Source organism: Cuculus canorus, chromosome 15 (genome assembly GCF_017976375.1).
Source record: "Cuculus canorus isolate bCucCan1 chromosome 15, bCucCan1.pri, whole genome shotgun sequence".
Taxonomy (NCBI): domain Eukaryota; kingdom Metazoa; phylum Chordata; class Aves; order Cuculiformes; family Cuculidae; genus Cuculus; species Cuculus canorus.
In genome coordinates this window covers 12,518,729-12,540,162 of record NC_071415.1, presented here as the reverse complement: position 1 = coordinate 12,540,162, position 21,434 = coordinate 12,518,729, and the positions used below count along the sequence as shown (strand labels likewise).

General features: G+C 42.8%; 1 protein-coding gene across 1 annotated transcript in view; it reads right to left on the bottom strand.

The window, feature by feature from the left end:
• MAD1L1 (mitotic arrest deficient 1 like 1) overlaps positions 1 to 21,434 on the bottom strand; it is a 366,287-nt gene that overhangs the window by 189,936 nt on the left and 154,917 nt on the right. The window lies entirely within an intron of this gene.

The following is a 21,434-nucleotide window of genomic DNA, read 5'->3' as shown; positions in this document are numbered from 1 at the left end:
GAGAAGCTAATTTAAACAATGTAAACAAACAAGAACTAAAAAAAACCTTGCCTACCAACTAATTCACATAATTTCAAGCAGATATTCATTAAAACCCTCTGGAGTCTCTCTAACAATCTCTCGCCACACATGAAATGGGTCTTCTGAGTACTACATCCAAACCAGAGACAAATAGGAAGCAGTTTATTATCACGAGAAGGAAAACATTAAGATTTGATTGTTAACTGCACTGAAATGCAAACAAAAAAAAATTACAGTCTTCGGGTTCAGCAGAGCAGAAGTTCAATATTGCAACCAATGAAACAGTTCAAGACATCCCTGACCCCGGAGCTCAGCGGAAACTGAAAAAGTTACAGGTACGTTCTGAGCGGGGCCTGAGACGATGTGACGTTATTTAAGGAACAGACATTCAGATAAGATGGAAAAGAGTTTTAACACAAGTCTGGGACCTGGCACAGGACAATGAAACATATTAATTTAACACCACGGGAGATGCCAGCTCCAACCAATCACTGAGTTTGATGCTGAAACAGCAGGAGACTATAAATTTGCAGACATCTAGGGAAGACTTTTTTTTCCCCACTACTATTGAATCAGGAAGAATGAGATCAGCAGGCTGGAGCCAGAAAAGAGTCACATGAAGAATTAGAAAACATCTCCCTTAAAGATGTTGTTTCCAAGGGATGTTGACATACCCTTTGCGGAACATCCCAGATTGAGTGGTTTTGATCAATCCCCGGCAACTTTTCTGTATATTTAACAGTTTTCATCTATGTGAAGATGTATACAACTTTTAGCTGTGAATTTCTTGCCTTTTCTAAACTAAATGTGAAGAGCCATTAAGAATGACATACTCGCTTACAGCAGCTACCACGCCTGAATTCAAGGGTCATTTCCCTGTTCAGGCTCCTGTCAGTTCAGACTTCTATGGAATCACGGAGTAATGCAGACTGGAAGAGGCCAGTTCAGAGCAGGGTCAGCTCCATACGATGCTCAGGGCTCTTGGTCAGCAAGGTTCAGAGAATTTCCAAGGAGGCAACCTCCAAAACCGAGCTACTTGTGCCAAGCTTTGGTCACCTGCACAGTGGAAATACTTTCCTTTATAATATAAAGACAACAGCATCCTAGGAACTTCTTTCACTAGACGGTGTAAGAGCATTTGAAAGTACAAGACCTTGATAAAATACAGGGAAAAAAAAGGACAGAAAAGACACTGACGTTTTATTTCAGGAAGAGGCTGCAAAAACTTTTAGAGAAATAATACAAAGGGATGGGAGAAATCGGAAACACAATCAGGAATTACTCCATAATTTACCTTATATATAATATGGCTTGGGGAAAATAACCAAACCTCTTGAGCTGCTATGCAAGCGGAGACCTAGAGGCAAATCTGGACAGCAAGCCAAAATCAGCAGCATGGTAACCGCAGATCGATATGATTTGGAGAAGCAATTAGATAAGAATTAAATCACAAAGTAGGTTTTCCTATTTCCAGGCAGCTCATCTCAAAGGGAAAGAGTAGCTAACTAGTGGGAATTCAGAGAACAGCAACTAAACTCGCTAGATCGCTGGAAGAAATGATTTATGAAGATTAAAGGATTTTTAAACGTATGGTTTGACTACGACTCTCACAGAGGAGCTAAAGGGACATATTTAATGCATTCAGAGCTGCTACAACAATACAGCTGGAAACAAGGAGGCTCTTCCATCCTGTCGGATGTGCTTGCAGACCGGAGCCAGGACCCTCCTGACCAGCTCGTGCCCAGGGACGCAGGCAGGCGCAGAAGCACAAGACAAAGCCCAAACCTTTGGTAGCATCCCCTGTGCCCGCTCTTGCCTGGCTATGAAACAGATGATCTGAATGCTTTATCACATCCAGTTTGTAAACACTAGCCCTACCCCAGACTTTTTATTAGCTTAAATCAAATATTGAACCTAGCTCAGCTGTTAGAGGACAGCTGCTTGCAAAGTGATTCACTGCCATATTCCTTCTAGGCCACAAGAAAATACAACCTAATCACCAACAGCATGACAGATGCACACATTTTTAATTATGAAGAAGAAATTAGGCCCTGAACTTATCCCCACATCACACTTAATCAGAGTGCTTCGGAGGAGCTGCCAGCCACCACAGTCATGGAAGGACGGAGCTGCAGAGGGCTCTGGACCAGTGCCTGACAGCGCCCAGCCCCACTCCAGGCGTTTACCAGGAAAGACCTGAAAGAAACACGGTTCCATTGCCTCTTAGAATTTACCTTTTCAGGAGCAAACTGTTGGATTTCTTGGTTCAGTTATCTCTGGCAGCCAACAAAAGCATAAGCAACGCGCCTGAGCCATTCTGGGTGGCTGAGAGGGAGACGGTGGGCAAAGGTCCTTGGCCCCTGCGGCAGAAGGTACAGGAGGGGATCGGAACCAAATGCTGGAGCAGTTTGTCAGTCCCTCCGAGTTTTCCACTGGGAAAAACAATGCCCTACCAATACGCAGCTCAGCTCTCGTTTGCAGGCTTTTTGATTGAAGGCATGAACCTTGGTATCTCAGGAATCTCTCAGCAGTGAGACTTGTGTGTTGAATTTTCAGTCTATGCATAAAAGTTAACTTAAAGCTCCAAGGAAATTCTCATTACTTAATACACATGTTAAATTCCCACGGATCACTAAGCTCGAGCATTAAGAAATCTGATAAGCAAACAGATATTAAGAATTAGATACACAAACACATGCAAAGTCCAATTTGCGCACTGAAGGCAGCACAAGGTAAAAGAAAATCAAATAAGCAGCATAAGCAGGGGGAAAAAAAAAATCCTCTCAAGTATTCAGTCAATTACTTTAAGCCTCCAAAAAAAGGGATTGTCAATTCAAAACATTCATCTTACATGACAACAGAGTCTAATCTACTGTCAATGCTACTGTCATCCTCAAAAGAGAGTGACAGGAAAGGAAAGATAACCTGTGCTCTGGCCTCACCGGGATACCGCAGCTCAGGGCTGAAAGAGGAACAGAAACCAGTTTCCAAGGAGAGGAACCGATTCGGCTCCTAAGGAGACATTTCTGAAATGTTTAGCTTGCTTCCCTGCATCGGTAATTCATCTTCTATACCTTCCAAAAGTCGGCCTTCACTGACAATGCTGGAGGAGGCTGGTCAGAAAACATTTAATGAAAGAAAATAAAGCAATCTGATGGTTATAAAACAGGTGTTAACACCGATCACATCGACAGCCCCAGACTCTCCTCCGGGGGCTGAACGAGAACCGACTGCCCCAAGCGGAAGGCAAGCAGCTCAAATGTGAGACTCGCCTGTGAGGAAAAATTAGCTACTCAATCTCTAATGAATAGTCTTTCTCTACACAACAACACCCTCTGCTCTACAAGCAATTAGCAAATTGAAGCGCTCTCTTTGTGGACCTGCACTAATTTACTCCTCAATGTTGCACATTAAATAGCTTATAGGTACTGCACAGCACAGGAGTAGCAATGGCCAAAGCCATAAAATTAAAGCTTCCTTCAAAGAGTTACAGAAGCAAAATTATGTGTGCTGCATACAGGGAATAAATCACTACAACCTTCATTTGGAAACATCATTTCAGTCTTACGCTTTCATCAAAAAACATGATTATCTGAACAGTTACATTAATATGATGTAGGTACTTTACAAGGGAAAGAAAAAAGCAGCACATTCACTACCTCAAATTAAAAAGAGTCATTTTTATTCTTCCTCATCAGGGTGAAATACCTGAGAAAACACACAGCTGCCTATTCCAGGGTTGCGCTTTCATGGCTATAAATCCCAACTGCGGGTCACTTGGAAGGGCAGCACCACCGCATGGGAGGGGAAGAGGAGAAGGTTCAGCCTGGCAGAGCTGCTTCACAGCTGCAAAATGTGGCATTTTTACAGCACGCTGAAACCCGAGACACCCTTAGCAGTGTTTTATATGCAACAGTTGCATGCGAATTCAAGTCAAGTGCGATAACTGGCAAATTTAGGTATAACGTTAATTGATAGTTATTTCAAATTAATCAACTTCTAAGATGAATTCTTGCCTCTCCTCTTTGAGAAAGTTTACACACTATTTAAATTTACAAGCATATATCGGCATCCAATCACAGAAATACAGCATCTTGTATGTTCTAATATGCCAAATAATTTGTTTCCTTGTGCTGGCTGCCCCCCGTTCTCCAGGTAATTTCACAGTGACTTATTTATCTGATCACTTGCAAAAGAAGATATAAGATGAAGCTTCTTGGCTCAAGCTGGATGGCCTTAATGTGTGGCTAAATTGCAATTGACCTATAACAGAGTCCAAGCCAGTGTTATCTTATCTGTTGCCATAAGCTGGGGAAGAAGGGAAAAAAGCACAGTATCGCCTCTTTCTATCAGATTTAGGAGACACGAGGAAAATCCAGTGTATCAAAGCTGCAGCTGAAATACAGAAGAAACCTAGAACATGGCTGCATTCCCAGGACAGCTCCGATAAGGAAAGCACTGATTGTAACCCTTATAATTCAATCATAATTCTTAAAGCATATAGCTCTGGGCACCATGCTGATGAGTTACATGGAACAACAGGGGAGTACCTTGAGAACATTTTGAAGAGAAGGCTGCAATCCTTAATTACCTCGCACACAAAGATATTTTTTTATAAGATTGTGGTTTGTAGGGAAAACAGGAGGAAAACTTTGATTTCACAAAAGCCACAGACAGCTTACTAAGGGGTGGCAGAGACCGAGACAGAAGTAACTCATCAGCCACTTGCAGTTTGGCTTCAGTTTATTTGCATACTGTGATCCTGCATATTAAAATATTGTGAGAGCTGAAATGAAATTTTCATCAGTGTTCAATTTGAAACCTCACCCGTGGGATTCAACTTTCAACAGTTAATGCATGCATTTGCCTGTTTATCCTTTAAAGTTATATCCCATTCATACCACACTACCCAACCCTCTCACTCCATTCACACACCATTATTGCAAACTGGGAGCGGTCCGGTATCGTTCCGGCATCTCCGAAGTGCGCTACAAAACTACACTGGGTTAAATGGTCTTTTCTAATTTAAAATATTCCGATGTTTTGCAGATGAAATTACTGATCTTTTAGAGAATCACATCAGTTGAGATCACAACCAGGAAGACAGTTTAGTATCAGACATCGCTAAACAATTTCCCTGCTGCTTTACAGATTCAATTTTGCTGTTCTCAACAAAGTTCTCCTGGTTATAAAATGAAATGCGTATCCTTTCTAAACTGGGAAATAACAGCTACAAATAAAGTCTGGTGTTGTCTCAAAAGCATCAAAACCACCATATTACCTTACAAGAGCTGGACTGGGGGGCTCAGTCTGATGCAAAGGTGAAAGGAAAATTCACCAATAACTTTTGAGAGCGTTTCAGACAGTTACATGCAGTGAGTGACACCCAGAAAAGCTGCAACAGGCAAAAGAGAGACCATCATTTATTGACATAATTAATAGTACGTGGATAGGCTTACAGCTCAATGAAAAGCATGTGTCTCAGGCCACAGCTTATGTGGTTTTCCACGTGATTTAGTCCTTCTTAATTTTACCCCAAGCAAGGAGAGGAAAACCAGGAAACTCAAATGCCTTTAAGCAAGATGTCCCACATCGCCAGGGCCTTGAGCTCCCGAGCATCCCATCAAACTGCAGCCCCCGGGGACTGAAGGGCACTGCTCCGTACAGAGCAGCGAAGGGTGTTTTTCATCAAAAAAGCAAGAGCTGCTACTTCTTTGAGAACCAGTTTTCTACTGGATTTGATGTGCAGCAGGGAAATGCCGCCCCCAAGTGAGAGACAAAACGCAGCTGGTTACCAAAAGGAAAGATGAATAAAGCAAAGGCTCTTGGGTGCTGAACAAAAAACTGATACTGCAAATTGAAAAATCGCTGAAGTCATAGTTATAATTACTGAAGATACAGGGAAAACATCTGCAAAACATGGGCTCCTGTCAACACATTATCAGGATTTACTGGACAAAGAGATAATAACCAAACCTTTCTCTTGCTCTTAAGTCTCAAGGACAGACGAATCTCTCTCCTCTTTTAAGAGAGACAGTCACGTAGTAATGCCAAGAACTCTTGACAGTAAGCTTATTAGAATGAAATCACCCCAAACTCTCACTGGTCAGGCTGTTTTAAAGTGGTGTAAACAAAGTCACTGTGCAACAACTAATACGAAGGAGATAGGATTTCAAGCAGAGATAGCCCACATCTTTATTCCTGGTGAGTCTCTTGACTTCGCTTAAAATAAGCTGCCTAGTTCTGCAGCAGAGACCTGGCTTTTGTTCTCGCTCTGGCTAACAACTGCCGGGAGACCTGGGGGCAAAGTACTAAACTCTCTGAAACTCCTTTTTTTCCCCCTCTATCTCTAATGTAAACATAATACTCTGTAAAACCATCCAAAAATCTTTGACCAAAGGTAATCTTTGAACACAAGGTGCTACCGTTGACACAAAATGCACTGGATGGGCCACCCCACTTGGGCAGTAAGAAGATTAAGCATCACATTAAGCGCAGAACTCGAGCACTTTGACATTCAGAGGAGGCAGTAACCCAACCTCCCTGATCCTCAAAGCAAAGGTTTCCTCCACAGAGGCAATAAAATATAAAACCTGGAGAAAGATTCTGTCCTTCTCAAAATCTATTCCATCAACATGGTTCGCGTCATCTCCCAGGGAGACGCTGTCAGGTAAGGATCACAGTATCGAAGCAAATTGGGGAGATGGCAAAATGCAGAACATTATATTCAGGAAAGGATGAGCCCCTGAAGATCAGACAGTCCAGTGACAGACTGAAACACTCAGAAAGAAAGGAGGTAGGTGAAGCTAGGTAAGGAAAATAAGGGGCTCAGGTGTTACCAGATTTTTCATGTGATAAAAAAGCATCATATTTGCAAAAACATCTCAAACCAAGAGCAAGCATTTGCTGTTTTACTTTCTGAGCTGCAGCCAAGGTAGAGGCAAGATAAAGGGGCAACAGCCGAGTGATTCCTCTTTCCTCCTGTTTTTCCTTGATGTTTTCATTCAACACCTTGCTAAGACAGAGCACAGAGACCAGAAGATTATCACGGCTCTGCTGGGAATAACACGCTTTTGCTATAGGTCTCCTTCCCTCCATCCTAATCAAATGGTGCTGCAGCCCCTGGGGAGAGAATACACTGCCAAACAAAAAATGTGAGTTTGCAGCTGCTTCCTCAACAGCAAAGGGCAGCTTGACTGATGAAACTCTGCCAAGACAATTGCTTCAAGCATTACACAGTCAGCCAGTACAGCATCTCCTGGAAACACAGGAGTGACTGCCAGATGCTGATGGACTCTCCAAAGGAGTCATTCCCCATCATTGGAACACCCATCAGAGAAGCCTCTGCCACTAATATTGTTTTTGTGGGCTCAGAAATATCCCTACCTCAGAAAAGCAGCTGAGTGTGCAGTCGTAGCAGGGAGTCCATTCTCTTTTGCTGCTCAACTAGGAAAATTTTTAACCCAACAGCAGAAAGATAAACTGGCATAAAACCTGTCAACTGAGGGCTGACCAAAAATCTCTTGCTAGGAGTAAACCAGATTATTAATATATTAGCACAACTCAAAAACATTAGAAGAGCATCAGCTTGTTCCCCAGGGAAATAGCAAAAAGGGAAAGGAATACAAATCATTTGGAGGACACAAGAGAGAATTAATTTTGCTGTGCTGGGATCCAATCTCTAAAGCTTAAATGAAGGGGCATCAGCACCAGAGTCTGAAACGAATGTAGTGCCTCAGGGAATCAGGTTATTCATCACCATTTCAGTGATCTGCAAACTGGTACTATGAACAATTCTGGGATCCAGTTAGCACAATGTTTTCTTCAGGTTGTATTAACCCTTCTTGACCTGGAAAGCAGCACTAGAGGCAACAAGCAGAAGGCACAGCAGCTAATGGGAAGAGAATCCCTTGCTACATGTATTAACAAAGTTGGTTGGGGAAGGGGGGAGCCAGTGTTTGTGCATTTGTTTAATTTTCAGGCATTTTTTTACTCCTTCTTTAAATTAGTAGCAGAATAAGTTCAGGCACCAAACTCCCTGTCTTGATGAAAGCAACCATCAGTACTGAACAAACCCAGAAAAGGGGAATCTTAAAACCTAAACATGTTGGCAATATGACACCCAGCATCTCTATCAAACTGTGAACTACTCTGCCACTCTTTCTTACTCATTTTTACCAGTCTCACCTCACTGGGTCAGGTTCTGCCCCCACCATTTGTCTTGAACTAAGTTTGACAGCCAAAGGGAAAGAAATGACATTTAGTTGATGAAGTCTGTAAATTAGCCAACAAAAAAGTTCACTCTTACCCATTCATCAGAAAAAAACTGTTAGAATTATATCTCTACCTTAAAAAACCCTTCTAATTTCAGCTCGATGAGTCAGCACTGCTGCATCTCATCACTAAGAATGATTCATTGTCACTGCACTTCTCAAAGTCAAGAATAAGGGTACTCACCCCAATTCACTATTATCTCATAACTTCCCTGGATCCAGGCACTGTGTTTGCTTACAGTACCGTTACAATTATTTATGTGACTGTGTCACTTCTAATTTAAAGGTATAAAGAGCAATCATCAGTCTACCAACCATGAAGCATCATTTTCTTTTCAGTGGGCTGACAGTTGAATACCTGGAAAACATTCTGGCTCGCCAAGAAGGAGAGATCTCTGCACCCCTACAGCCTAAGGGTGCCAAAGCTTCCAAAGACATGAGCAGATGGCCGGTACCTTTGCAGAGAAACACTAATACTTGGTTACGAGGTAAAAGAAGCTTTCCAGGGGAGTTAGAATCTGAACAGAAATTCAGACAAAAGCATTATGGAGGAAAAGCCTCTACCCCAAGTGGAAGCAATAGTGAAGAAAAGGGTTTGTGCATGTGTGAGACCCCAGCCAGAAGATATGTAGCTGGATGAAACAAAGAATATTGGAAGCTAAAGAGTAGCACAGCTGTAGTTTTCGTTATATACAAGTCTCCTAACATCACAGTTGCTTTAGTTAACCTTTCTAAGTATTAAAACAAGGTTACTGAACAACTCATCCTGACCTTAGGCTGTTTGGCAGCTGGTGATGTGCGGTGATAATTCAGGAAAGATGTATTTAATGATATTTGAGTGCTATGAGGACACATAACCTAACTATATCTCTAACTATCCATAACTATATTTCCCCGCTATCCACACAAATGTACCCCCAACAGGAGTGCTCAGGCGTAGCGGCACACTTCACAGTGCAACTGCTGTGAGCCACCCAGCAAACGCCATCCGGGAAGTGAAGGTCCATGTTTAAATCAAACTTATTTTTCCCTCCTGATTTAATTTTCATCTAGTTTGGTTTCTTGTCCTGGTTCCCTGTACTACTGCACAGTCTGTGCTAGCTCAAATAAAGGTCAAGAAGGGGTTTAAGCCAGCACTGCCCTTGGCTTGCGAAATTACAGCCAGCATATTTTTGGCATCCAGCAGAACAGCGGGTAAAGTGCCTAAGCCTCGGAGGGTCTCCAACAAATTTGAAACACTCTTGGAAGTTGCTAGGTAACAACGTTCAACCCCCCGGACAAGGCTGAGCAATGTTTGCTCTGATAAAGCAATGCTTGTATTGTCCTTGCTTCTGCCCTGGGAATGCGTTTGCCGAGGACCTGTCTCCTCTGCTGCCAGCATTTTTCCAGGCTCTAGTCTGGGTGTGTAGTTGGATTTTGCTCAATAAAACAAACATTACAATTTAAACATAGCTATTATAATTAGCAGAAGCTCATTGCTCAATTCCCCTTCCAGACAGGGCTTTCCAAATGTCACAGTGTGCTTAGCACAGCTGATTTGCGCTGACGGCTGCTCTAAACACGACTGACCTAGGAGGGTCCAGAGCGCAGAATCAAACCCCATCACGAGAGGTGAGGTGAAAAATCAAATAGGATAATCCTCCTCCTTCCCTCTGTACTTTCATTTTCTTGTACTATCTGCACAGCACTGTAAGCAAGGCAAGTTTAGCAGAGAGACTCTCCTCTTCGACACAGGTTTATTCATGCTTGAGGCCAAGCAGATTCCCATACCTGTTCCGTGGGTCAGCCCCCCAGATGACTCTGCCTCATCCTGGTCGTCCTGCCAGGGTATTATGGCACCAAAACAAAGAGCAGTAAGGGAGGAACAAAAAAGGGGGAGAAAAACCCCAAACTAATACAGCTACTCACTGCTAAAATCATTTTGCAGAGGCTCTGGCAAACGCAGAGACCCAGTTTAAAACAGTATTTGCTTCCTAAATTTGTGTTGCAAAAGCCAAAAAAAACCCACAGTCCTCACCAGTAACATGTGGCATTAAAAAGAAATTGCAAAGTATGTTTTCCCAATGCATACCTACCCACAACAAAGAGCTCCTTGTCTTGAAGGAGAACACTAGCACATACCTTTCCAGGTACTGCACTAATCAGTGGTTTCCAGCCTCCTTGCAGACCAGCTTCACTTCACAAAACCTGGCAACGCTCTACACCTCAGATGTCCCACGGAGCCACCAAAACTCCAGCTGAGTTTATTAACGTAGATCTCATGCAGCATCTCACCTGAGACAAGAGCACTTGTGTCCCACTCACAACTCCTGTCCCAATGTTCGGGATATGTCAGTGTAAACTTCCTGTGTTGGAGAGGCTGAAGATGACCTACCCCAACCCTGCTCAACAAAAGGAGAAACCAAAGCACAGAGATCATGTGGCCTTCGCAAGGCCACCGAGGCAGTCACAATTTCCAATTATTATATTATAGATCATCAGTTTTGTACTACAACCAGACCAGGACTTAGAGGCAGAATTTGCCTGAAGTTTTAGGAAAAATAAAGGAAAAAAAAGGAGGAGATAACAGTAGCTCTAGCAAAAAATATCACACTGACAAATAAGAAGTCCTCCAAGATGACAACTGGAATAAAAAAATAGGGCAAAACACATTTTTATGACCCATCTGAGGGTCATAAAACATCAAACACCCCTATGCACTGTGGTCATGCCCCTGTAACTTCCTTGAAGAGGAGCAAAACTCTTCTAGTTGCACTTGAGAATTTATTCAAAATAAACAATTCCCACAGGAGCTGAAGCATACTGTAGAGGCTCCAGCAAAATAAATCATATAAAAGCAAGCAAACTAAAAAGATCTTCTCTTGGCAGGCTCTCCAAAGAAGGATTCACCACATTTCTAATTGACTGCCACCATGGCTTAAATGAATAATCTATTAATAGGCAACAAATGCAAAGCAAGCACTTGAAGGAAACAGCAAGGGAGGTTTTTTGTTTTCTCTTGTTATTGCTTAATGGTTTGTTGGGAAGGAGATGGCTAACAAGGGAGAAAAAAATGTGGTAAAAATATAAAGAAACAGAAAAGGATGGGGTGTGGGAAGGAGGGGTATGAAGATGCAAACACGTTCAAATGAATGAAGAGCACAAATACGGTTTTGCCTCTGGTTTTCCAGAAGACTGAAGGATGAGGGTTGGGAGGAGGCGCTCAGCTACACCAAAGCAGCAGTTAGTAACTGTGCCACGCTTGAATAAGATGGGACAGAAAGGCAGAGGCAGCATCCACCACGCACAAAACACAACACCCAGCCATGATGCTGACTTCACAGAATCATAGAACAGTTTGGGTTGGAAGGGATCTTAAAGATCATCTGGTTCCAACCGCCCTGCCATGGGCAGGGACACCTCGCACTAGATCAGGTTGCCTGAGGGTACCAGTTCAGTACAGCTCGTTCCAAAACAGCGCTCAGGCTCTATGTTATGATGGAACCGCTTTCCACAGGCAAAACGAAGCTGGTATTTAAACCATGAGTACACAGAAAAAAACGTGCTTGTGACATAAGACTGAGGATGCCCTGAAGATCCCCACGTGCCCCAAACTGAAGACGGCCTTTAAGTTATCAACAAAGTCTCATTTGAAAACTCAAGCTCCTGTGGGCCATCTCAGGCTGATTTCTAGTCTTTTCTACATATTGGATTCTATAAACTCCTAGTGCTGTCATTAGTGTAAAGCACTGGAAGGGCTCACGCACACATCTTGTGGTAAAAGACCTCCACAGGAGTGGACGTAAAAGTGCCGAAGTTAAGCAGCCATCCTCATCTTAAGAGAAGCGAAAGTACTCACATGTCCTGGTTTCAGCTGGGATAGTGCTGTGGTTTGGATTTCATATGTGAATAATATTGATAACACACTGATGGTTTTGGCTGTTGCTAAGTAGCGTTTACACTACATCAGGGACTCTTTAGCTTCCCCTGCTCTGCGCAGGAAACCGGGAGGGAGCACAGCCAGGACAGCTGATCCAAACTGGCCAAAGGGACATTCCATACCATGCTCAGTATATAAACCGGGGGACCTGGCTGAGGGCCAGCGATTGCTGCTCAGGGATGGGATGGGCATCGGTCAACAAGTGGTGAGCAACTGCATTATGCATCACTTGGTCTGTATATTCTTTTATTACCATTATTACCTGCATTTGCTCTTCCTTTGTCTTCCTATTGAACTGTCTTTATCCCAACCGATGAGGTTTACTGTTTTTTCCGCTCTCCTCCCCATCCCACTGAGGGCAGGGATGTTGAGGCAAGTGAGCGTCTGCCTGGTGCTAAGTTGCTAGCTGGAGTTAAACCACCAAATTATGTCATTGAAACAGAGATGGGGAAATCTGACTCATTCCCACAGAGGATCCGGTTTCTGGAAGGCATTTGCAAGAAAATTTCTAATAAATGCCATCTTATAATATCAATTAATCGTTTCTCAAAATAACTGGAATTTTGATTTCACAGCTCTTGCTGCAACCTGTCTTCTCACTCTCCTCCTCTCCCACAGCCACTCTGAGTGTCCACAACAGCCTCAGTCTCCAGCTTGCTGCATTCATCAAAGCAGCCAGCTATTTATTCTTTTTAATTACTCTCTCAGTCCTATGCTCCTCCTTTCAAGCCTGAAGGGGGCTCTCACAGAACCCATGGAGCAGAAAACCTTCTGGTTTCTCTTTCCAAGGAGTTCAACCATCTTTAAGGTCCTTCGCTATTTCTGGTAAGTCCTTCCTGTGGCAGATCTTGCTCGGCATGTGGAGTTCACCAGCAAATCGCCCAGGGTCTCCTCAGAGGCTCCTCCTTTGTGGGGATGGAGGCTTATCTCACGCCAGCTCTGCACGGATTTGCAGCTTTCTCAAAGTTAAGTTATTTCCTACTGCAGGGAGAAGGCTATCAAAACAGCCTGTAATCTAAACTTCTAAACTCCATAAATTAATATCTTCCCTTACTTAAAAAACATTTTGGAAAGGGTATGTAAGGGGTAAAAAAGCCCAACTGTGACAAGAGGAGCAGAATACGAAAACAAGCCATCCTTGCATAGCACTGGCATGATACATACTCTGTGTTGGCCAACCACCAGTTTAATTTTCAGTTTAAAGACTTGCAGGAGAGTCACTGTAAGGGCAAAGTACTGGATTAATCAATCTGGGGCCGAAGTCCTTTGTCTATCCATAAAATTGGCAGAGCAGAAGGAACAGAAGTGCATACTTCCTTCCATTGCCCCATCATTGCTTCTTAATTTTGGGCTGAAAGGATTAACTCCAGAGGGAGCACTGCAATTTTATCTTAGACACGGTCCATTTGTTCCTCGGCCCTTCTGCTGAGACTGCCAACAAAGATGCCAGACAGGACGGTATTTTAGAGATGCGAGTGTTTATCTTCTCCGAGCGAACCAACCAGCAACTCATTTCAGGAAAGCAATCCAGCAACTCACAAATGCTTCTCGCTCTAGCAAATGCAGACTGACAAGGCAAAAGGTGAAACAGCTTGATGGTCCCATTAGAAACCTTGGAGTTTCCTCGCACCTGAATGCCTGTCTAGCAAAGCCACGCTATGGAAACATAAAAGATCTCCATCTGGCAAGGAAAGGAAAGAAGTCAGAACATATGCCAAGATAATCTCCATTATTAACTCCCGCCACAAAGGTACGAGATGTATTGCATCGCTCCTCCATCGCACAGCATGAGATGCTGTGAGGCTGGAAGATCTATTTCAGAGGCGTGTACGGGCTCGCTGGTGGATAGGCATTACGAAGGACCCAGTGAGTACACACACTGCTGATGCTGCAGGTAAAATTACATCAAGCAATAGAGCCAGAGCCACACAACATGGAGCATGACAGAGAACGCCCTTCCATAAATATTTGCAAGTCAGAATTGTGAATGCTTTTTTTAACCTCCTGTTGACACTTAAGTTTTCTTTCTTCCTAACCAAGCAGATAAACAGCTACAAAGATTGACCTCTGCCTAGAAGAGGCTGCCGTCAGGGCAACTCCAGCGTGGCTGTATTTGAGCCCTGCAGCAGCTCCCAGATGTTCATGAAGACTCAAATGTGAGTTTATCCCTCTCCCAATCTCCTTTGCTGTTCAGAAACAAGAACAAGTGCAATCCAAAGAGCAAGTGGTATGCAGCAGAAACCAATATCCGCAATAATTGCAGTAATGTGTAAAGTGTTGATGGGCTGCAGAAATCAGACACAATGGATTTGGGTCTTGCCTGGTCTAAATAAAAAGGTGCTCATTATCTTGAGAGGAAATGTCACTTCTGAACGATAAGGTCATGCTGCCCTGTGAAGATAAATGTCATTTCTCTATATAGCTGTGATAGTCTCACCTACACTCTTCAGAAACATACGTAAACAGCAAAGCAATAAAAAGCTCGCAGAATTAGCCTGGGACACTGCGTTATTTTTAGAGCACAAAGTCAGTCATCCAGAGTTCTTTAGAGATGCTTTCCTGAACACACATGTACACACACACATGTATTTACATCGTGCATTTTGGTAACAATAATAAATCAAAAATATTGACTGATACTTTCAAAAAAGCTTGGATATGTTTGGTATCACATATGTTGAAAGAATCTTAGACTAATCATATATTTTATACTGTTACAAGCATTCCCAAGAATTACATCCATCTGCATAGGTAGTTCTGCGCTCATCGCAAGCCCCCAGGCAGCCTCTGCCAAGCGCAATGAGCAGTTCTACTTTAAATAAATACCATGCATAATGCTAACAACGTCTCTCTTTTCAGCAGCTCTGTATGCTGCCATGCTGCAGCTGAGATACAATTAAGTACACTCAGATGATCTCTGAGCAAACGGCACAGATCGAGCAACCTCCACCGAGCATGAACGGCAGCGTCAGAGCCCCAGGTACCTCCAGTGGAGGTTCTCTGAACAAGGAGGGTCTCCTTGCAGCAGTCTGCAAGCAGGTGCTCTTGCCCTTTCACACCCACGGGCAGGGAAGGCAAGGAACAAGAGAACGTGGATAAGCCACTGCTTGAATACTCCCACCTGGAAAAATACAGGTTTGTCATCACAGTCATGCAGACATCACCCCGAGCTGTCCATAACGCTTCTCTTCTTACAAAAGGCCACAGAATGCTTCAGAAATCCTTAGCATTATTTTGTTAGGTGTAAACAGATCCACAGAGGTCAAAGGAGCACATCTTTTATCTGAATATTTGAGAAATCAGATTAGGGAAGTGACCTATCCTAAGGCTGCACTTTCCTCTAATGAAATGGCCTCTTATAAAAGGGAATAAAGCAGATGATCAGAACGTGAAGAACGCTGCATCGGTATGAACTGTTAATAAAATTAAGAGTAGACAGAAAGCAATTGCCAAAGGCAGGGCTGGTAACAACTAGCTTAGCAGTAATATCTGCCACATAAACATCATTGGCTTAAGGTCTCTACCATTTGGCCAGTTCCCAGCTGCATTGCATAGCCTTGGCTTTAAGAAAAGCTCAGAGTTTGTGGGCTCTCAAGAGATACTCCCATATATTAATACTGATACAAACATTCATCATTTCTTTGTGTACATAAATAATGTTTATTACACAAAGAAGCCTCAAAAATCTCTCCCATTACACAAGTTATTCTACTTCAAATAACCTCTACAAAAGAATTACTCTGTTCACGTTCATAGCTTCTGAATATATCACCGGGGTTTGATACACCACTAAGAGGGTAATACGTAACCTTTCTTCCTCCTTTAACTGCCCTTAAAAATTAAAAATATTTAGGTTTAGCAGCTCTTCCAAAATCAGCTTTCCAACGGAAAATGAGCTGTTTCTACAATTTTCCAAAAGTAAAGTTGATGTTAGAAGAACTCATGTTTGCAGGTCCAACATGTAGAATACAGGAAAGAGAACACAGAACAGATAAAAGTCAACGCTTTAAAGTAGAATCAGTTCTATTTTTAAGGTAATCTTGAATAGAACTGAAATGTGATTGTACATCTGTCAAAGCTATGGCCATTATAGCCATTTAAACAAATTGAAAACATAAATCAGTTCAATATGTCAAATTGATGTGCCATGTATTTCATATCTGTGTTACTGTCACCACAGTTGGATTCACAGCACATGCTTTGTACAGCAGTTCTGCCTATTTTATTAAAAAGCATAAATAAAATTAAAAAGAAAGACGTTACAACTTGCATTACAGGCAGACTGTGGCTTTTTCCAAAACTTAGGACTTCCAGTGTGTTTTGCTGGAAAGCTTTTAGCCCAATCAAAGCACATTTGACATTAACACTGATTAAAGCGAATAGATAAATTGCAAAGCCTCTGAGAAAACAGCATCGCTCCTTACAATTTACTCGGACCACCCCTGAACAGAAGAGATCTATATCAACAGCTTCGGTTTTATTCACAGCTTGGCGGAAAGCACTATCGTCTGGCTGGTTTACTCCTTCTGATCCCAGCCTTTTCCAAATATTAGTAGGCTAGTCACATCGGAGTGAAAAAGAGAAAAAGAGAGAGTTCTAGCCACCTTCGTTTAAATTCTGTTCAGTTCCCACTCGCAAAGGTGTCGCACTCTAATTCCTGACCTTAACATGAAACCAAAGTGGGAAAACAGAGATGCTGCAGCGTATGGAAAAACTGGTCCACGCGCGAAGATGTATGGGAGCAACTCATAACCATGAAGAGGTACTAAAGGGGAATAATTATGTGTGCTCTGAAATGAAACAATTGCAATCGGCTCTTGCATTTCGGCACCACTCAAATCAACTGTGCTCAAGGACTACGCTGAACCAAGCTTTTTAGACTAATTAGTTCCCTGAAGAAACACCCCTTCTACTACTGGTAATTAAGGCCAAAATAAGAAAGAATCAATGGGCTTCAAAACAGAAAACCAAGACAGCAACTACTGTTGCTCTAATTGTCATAATAACCAAAGTATTAAGTGCATTAAAGTGCATCTTACAATTCACTGGATCATACGATGCCAAGCTGGAAAGGACCTCAGGGATCATCTGGTCCAGCTTGTTATTAGGTGATATATAGTTCCAGTGAGACCAGCACCCTGTCAAGCTGAGCCTTAAGGATGTCTAGCGTAGAGGAATCCACCACTTCCCTGGAGAGATCATTCCAATGTTTAACTGTTCTCACGGAGAAAAATTTTCTTCCGGAGTCCAATCTGAATCTCCCCAGGAGCGACTCGTACCCATTACCTCTTGTCTTACCCATGTGACTCCTCGTAAAAAGGGAGTCTCCAATTCCTGCAAAGTGCAAAGAGCAGGAGGGTTAGGATTCACAGGAGCATGGAAACCAGCCTGTGTTGATGTTTTCTCAACGCACTTCTCCTGTTTGTATATTATAAAACTCATAGGTAACAGCATTTCAACAAAACCCTGTGGAGTCCACAGAAATGCAGCGGCAAAAATGTGTGGAGCCGCGTAACGAGCCTGCGTGAAAGCCCTGCAGGGAATCTTCGGAATCTTTATAGCGTGTTTTTAAATAGAAAATGATCATTACAAATATTAATCCCCCCCTTCTTACAAGAGGCCATCATCATGAATTAAAAACTGACACGAACTTAATTACAAATACATACTTTAAATCTGAAATTATGCAGAGATTATGTAATTATTCTGAAATGAAGCACCGCAAATCACAGAATTCGAATCCAATCATTATAAAAATCAACAAATCTCAATAAATTCAGAACATCTCTTAAGATGCCCAGACAAGCACTATTTAATGTTATTAATACAACGCAGAGTTAGGGAATAGCTAAAATTTCCGTGGCGTTTTCTGTGTAAAACATTATCCCGCTACACAATCTTCACTTTTCCTTTTTTCACAAGATATTCAGCTAAAGACATCTCGCAAAGCCTGTATCTCTAGGCCCAGGCATGCAAGCTCTCCAGTGTAAAGTTTTAAAGCTCTCAACGCTGTATGAAATGCTCTCTCCTTTTGTACTGTGGTAAACATCACTCATAACTGCACATCAGTTATCTTCTCTTTCCAAAACATCGCTAAGAAAGAACCCAATTCTACATTTTCTGTAGGAATTTAGACCCAGTTCACCTGTTTCTCATCTCCTGTAGCCTGGTACATCCGAAGCTAACGCAAATTCCTTAGGTCAAGCCTCATTTGTACTCAGTTATTCATAACATCACCAGAAGGGGCTACAGGAGGATTCAGTCATACCAAGAACTTTTTAAGGGGAGCATAGTTGCGGGGGTGGGGGGAAGGAGAAATGTTTTTTTTGCTGGCATCTATCCATCTGCTTGGGGCTGAAGTGTGAAGCTTCAGAGACCGAGTAGAGAAGCATTCCCACATCCTCTGAGCATCACACCTACGCAGCAGGTTGATGAATTAGCACAGGCTCACTTAGGCCAGGTATGTGTCCTGCAGACACTTCAGACAGCAGGAGCCCATCCTCAACTCCCTGCACTGATAGCACAGGTGATGACTTATATTTATCATTACTAGAAATTGTCACCTTTAGGGAGTCAAGACATGACCCAGTCAGCAAGAGAGGGAGGGGCAGTGTCATGGACTGCACCTGCATCAGGAGCATGACTTTTCACAAGAGGTGATGGCAATTGCAATGTCTCCCGTTGTTCTTGCTGCACTTGAAGCAAAAGAGAGCAGCAGAGTTGGAAAATGCTCTTCTACCCTGTGCACTTCAATAGCCTGTTTCAATACACAGTCAAGAGCGGCAAAAGGGTTCTTACAGCTGCTTGTTGTGAAACACGGGCATTGCTCTCGAGCCTTGGTCTCTACAGATATTGTCCGAGTTAATTAATTAACTCTATGTAAGTCTGCGCCAGGACATTCTCACATCTTGACAATGATGGAGACTTACTTCCAGCTAGCTGTGGTCCCTAGGAACTGCTGAGTTAAAGCCATTCTTAAACTGTCAGAACATCCACACACTAAAAATAGCCGTAAAAATCTACTTGTAGTGAAAACAATGCTGGGTTGTACAGAATACCTCCAGTATAAGGCAGTGTCGTGGACTGTTTCTTTTGATCAATTACTGACTTTCAGGACAGATCCAAAATGGGGGAGCTCCTCAAAAAAATTAATAGTAATTTAGTTTTAAAATCTAGTTCGACCAAACAGAAAGTCTCAGATACACAGAGACAGGCTCTGCTTCAGCACCAATCAGTTTTAAGAGGCACTCTTCTTCCACAGAGCAGGGACTGTCACCTTTAACAAATCATTAAGCCCCTCCGTGACTTGACTTTCTCATTTATATGACGGTTATTTGCAAGGCACTCTCCCAAAACACAGCCACTGCCAGGTGTAAAAGGGAGGGGAGGAAACTAATGGCTCCCTGACTTGACAAGGTCACTGGGGTCTGAAGGAAGATGAAACATGTGAAAGAAGAGAGAACCCAAGATAATCCATTTACCAGGACTGCTGGAGGACACGCAGCCTGACCTACTCTCCTTTAGGAAAGAAACACAAAGGACCACGGTGGTTCCCAGGAGGGCTTGAGTCTGCCAAGAGATGCCAAAGCGTTCAGGTTCAAAATGCTATTTCGACAAGGTGTTTGCCTTGTCAGAAGATGATGTCCAGCCCTGTGACTGCTTCAGCAATCAGCGGTAGCTGATGCATGGAGCACATTAGCATCATCTCCAGAGAGAGCCTGTTTTCTCTCACACGAGTCACAGATAAGATGCTACAGTGACAGCAGAAGTTGGGCAAGTGAAACATATGCCATTCTGGAGTGGCAGGAAAGCTCTAGTGACTCAGATTCGCTCCTTACGGACATCCGAAGCAAGCAGAGTAATCTTCTCACCGCTTCTTAACGGGTGTAACTGAGAAAAAACAGCGCACAAGGTTGGATGGCAGCAGAGAGGCAGAGAAAACAGGCAGAAGAAATCTGAAAATTAAACCAAACTCTTCTGTACGTTGCACAGATGGGAAGCACTTTCTCTGTAAAGTTCCTATCATCAGAGAAACCCGTTCCGCTATGCACAGAAGCAATTTACCTTTGACGGGGGGCGGGGGGGGAGGAAATTCAGCAGAGGAGAGAAAAGCGAGATAAATATAAAGTGTGGATCAAAGAGAAAAAAAACAGAAGGTGAAAAAGTGGAAAAGCATTGATGGGGGAAGCTGAATGAGAGACGAGGAGAAACTGTTAACTACTCAAATAAAGCTTTTATTGCACCCGCACATAAATTTGAAGCACTTTAAACACCGGGGTGACTGCTAAGTAACTCCCTTTGCAAGGAGCAGATTTGTGACTAACAGCACAAGGATCAGCTATGCCCAATTTGCACCGCCAGCAGATGCGCTGCGGTTCTCAGGTGCGGAAAAGGTGACAATATTTGGTCAATGAGTTTTGAGGTCACCGGTAATGCCCATGGTGGAACAAAAACACAGAACATATGGCATTTGATGTGCTGAAACTGTCAGACTCATAATTAACTGATTAGAGTACATATGGTGCTCACAGACAGTGTAAATCTCTCAATGTAAAAAATGCTGGAGCCCATTGAAGGTGTCAGCACGAGTCTTCCATGCAAATCTCTCTTCATTAAAGTTTCATATGGAGCCAAGTGTGTTGTAATAAAATTGCTATTAATGGAGTTATATTTATGATGATTTCTCTTTGGTGCAGCTGGATTTTACTTTTCAAACACTAAACTCTACATCAGAGCTTTCTCACAGTAGCGGCTGCATGCAAAGAAGCTTCTGGTTTTGTCACATTTACCTTGAAATTAGAAGCAATGCGAGCTAAGGTAAAAGTTAACCAAGATCAGCAAGAAACCTGTTAATATCACCAGTATCAAAACAAATATTCATGCTATGATACTATGATTCTGTTTATTTTACATATTTATAGTAGGCTGGCCAGAGACAAACTCATCCCCTGTTCAGTTCCAAAACACACTTAAAAAGATGGCGAGCAACACCTCATTAACCACGTGAAACACACCGAAACAGCCCACTTGCTTCTCCAGCCACCCTTTCAGATGGCATTTTTCTTTGCATCTCCCCTCTGTTTTACATTCAATACTCCATAAGGAGCTTGCTTGAACCTCTCCAGACAGATTGGCGTTGGAGAGTAGGGTGTCAGGCTGGGGGCAGGCAGTTCGAGGGAGAATAAAGCAATCATTTTCAGTCTGTTCATTCAGAACAGGCT